The sequence below is a fragment of the Hyaena hyaena genome, unplaced genomic scaffold, assembly GCF_003009895.1.
Source record: "Hyaena hyaena isolate Hyena2069 unplaced genomic scaffold, ASM300989v1 scaffold_469, whole genome shotgun sequence".
Taxonomy (NCBI): Eukaryota; Metazoa; Chordata; class Mammalia; order Carnivora; family Hyaenidae; genus Hyaena; species Hyaena hyaena.
The window spans coordinates 694,213-697,089 of NW_024081103.1; the positions used below are offsets into that span (position 1 = coordinate 694,213).

The window sequence follows — 2,877 nt, forward strand, 5'->3', positions numbered from 1 at the left end:
GAGGACCATGGGGGAGAAGAGGGGGGAAATGGTGGGGGAAAGGGAGAGAGGCAAACCATGAGAGACTCTTGAATGCTGAGAAACAAACGGAGGACTGATGGATGTGGGGGGGAGGGGGGAGATGGGCATGGAGGAGGGCACTTGGGGGGATGAGCACTAGGTGTTATATGGAAACCAACTTGACAATAAACTATTTGTAAAAAAAATTAAAAAAAAAAAAAAAAGAATGTTCTGCCCCGATGAGGCAATCTGTCAGAGGGGCCCTGTAGATCCCACAGAGGAAGATGTGGTTTTCTTTTTTAAATGTTTTTATTTATTTTTGAGAGAGAGAGAGAGAGACAGCGTGAGCAGGGGAGGGTCAGAGAGAGAGGGAGACACAGCATCTGAAGCAGGCTCCAGGCTCTGAGCTAGCTGTCAACACAGAGCCTGACGTAGGTCTCCGACCCACGAACCATGAGATCATGACCTGAGCAAAACTCGGACGTTTAACTGACTGAGCCACCCAGGCACCCCGAGTTGTGGTTTTCAACAGGGTGCCCCAATGGTGGAGAAGCAGGCACGCATCGAGTCATCCCAGCAAGTGTAGACTTGCAGTCACAGCTCCAACATGGGCCCCAGGCCATGGGGAGACAGGGAAGGCCACTGAGGCAAAGATCTGAAGGAGGCATCAATTCAATAAAATTTTGGAGTTATTTTCAGTAGGTTAGTTATCCTTCTTACTGTTTTTATCCTCCTATCTTTTCTAGGTATATCGTTCACTTCAGCTTTTACCTTTATTAATCCCAATTTCCTGACTTATTTTTCTAAAATTTAAAGATGAGTATTTAGAGGCGCCTGAGTGGCTCAGTAGGCTGAGCGCCCGACTTGGGCTCAGGTCCTGATCTCACAGTTGGTGAGTTCAAGCCCCACATTGGGAAGCAGGAGCCTGGAGCCTACTTCGGATCCCCGGCTGTTCCCCTCCCTGCTCTCTGCCTCTCACCTGCTGACGCTCTCACAAAAATAAAATTAAAACATTAAAAAAAAAGATGGATATTTAGTCCGTTATTTTTTTGGTTTCACTTTTAAATTGCTAAGGCATTTTGAGCTCAAAATGTTCCTCTTAGTATTACTTTCAGAGTCCCACAGTTCTCAATAGAGAATGGTTTGCTTTTCATTGGTTTCTAGAGAATGAATGAACTCCCTTTTATTTCCTCTTTGATCCAAGACTTACCTAGGAGTTTGTGCCTTCATTTCTAACAATTTAAGGGTTTTTAGATCATCTTCATCACGTATCTATCATTTTTCAATTTTATGAAAAACTTTTCTTTATTTGTGGGATGTAAGAAGTCCTTAGATGTCCCATCTCCAGTTATTTGATTATATTATTCAGTTCATCTGCATAACGTTTTGGCTAGTATAACATCGTATTCTTTGATGAGCTGAATGATTATTTCTTTGACTATTAATTCTGGCTGATTGTGGGGAAGGCATTTTGAAATCTCTCATTATAATTGTATAAAGTTCTCCTTCCTGCCTTTATGTATTTGGCCGCTATGTTCTTTGATGCCTACCTTGACTGTTACATCTTCTTAATTATCTGTGCCTTTTATCACTACATACAGATGTTCCTTACACTCTAAGTGCTTTTAGCCTTAAGATCTGCCTCGTCTAACATTAACATTACCACTCCTGCTTTTCATTTGTCTTCGTTTGTCCGGTGTCTCTTTGCCTGTCATTTTACTTTTACCCTTTTATTATCATCTTATTTCAAGTATGAAGCAATATGTCCAAAGAACCCTATCTTTGCATGAATGTTTTTCTAGCACTTCAAACTTTAGCTAACACTGAGCTCATCATTTTCACCCTAAACCCCTTTCCTTTTCTTTCTTTCTCATCTCAGTTGGGATGGAAAGCTCTTGTTTTGCCATCTGTTCTGAAAAGAGTACCGAGATGCCCTTCTGCCGTCCCTCCCCTTGCCCAGCCCAGGAGCCCTGCATGGCATTTCCTTGTGCCCATCCCCAGGATGGGCATGCAACAGCCTCTGGCCTAGTAGACATCACTGTCCCTAGCCTTAAGGACCCAAACACAACTAACATAGTACAAATAGGTCCCAAAAGAAGGTGGCTGTTTTCCAGAAGAAGCCCTTTAGAGAACAGACTTTGAAACCAGACCTATGGGCTCAAATCCTAGCTCTGTCTCTTATTTGTAACTTTGGGCTAGTTACTTAATCTGTCTCAGTTTTTCTAACTACCTTGTTCTTGTGAAAATTATAAGTATCATGATCTGTTTAAAAAAAAATTAGAACAGGAGTGTCTGGCTGGCTCGGTCTGTAGAGTATGCAACTCTTGCTCTTGATCTCAGGGTCATGAGTTCAAGCCTCGCTCTGGGCATGGAGCCTACTTTAAAAAAAATAGAACAGTGCCTATGATGTAGCATGCAAATGTGGGTGTTAACTCTTATTTTCTCTTGCCCCAGGATCTGAGAGAACAAGCCTGGAGCTGTGGGCAGCCCCTGTGGCACCACAGGGGATGTGAAGTATGAGTAGGAGTGAAGTCAGCATGAAGAAGAAAAGAGCCAAGGGGAGGACAGACTCAAGCCCTGATCAGAGGGTTGAGCCTTGGAACAAGTTGGTCCTAAAGCTGGATGTACCCAGGATTTTTCGGACATGAGGCAATAAATCCCCTTTTGTTTAATATTCTATGACTTGAGGGGCACCTGGGTGGCACAGTCAGTTATGTGTCTGACTCTTGGTTTCGGATTAGTTCATGATCTCACCATTTCATGAGTTCGAGTCCCACATGAAGCTCTGCATGAGGCAGCAAGGAGCCTTCTTGGAATTCTCTCTCTGCCCCTTCCCCTTTCGCACTGTCTCTGACTCTTAAGAAAGAAAGAAAGAAA

General features: G+C 43.4%; 1 long non-coding RNA gene across 2 annotated transcripts in view; it reads left to right on the forward strand.

The window, feature by feature from the left end:
• The window catches only part of LOC120246444, a 16,512-nt gene extending 13,840 nt beyond the window's left edge, over nucleotides 1–2,672 (forward strand). For both annotated transcript variants that reach the window (XR_005532050.1, XR_005532049.1), the window contains one exon: nucleotides 2,455–2,672. This is a non-coding gene — a long non-coding RNA (uncharacterized LOC120246444). The remainder of the gene's footprint in view (nucleotides 1–2,454) is intronic.
• Nucleotides 2,673–2,877: the final 205 nt, after the last annotated feature.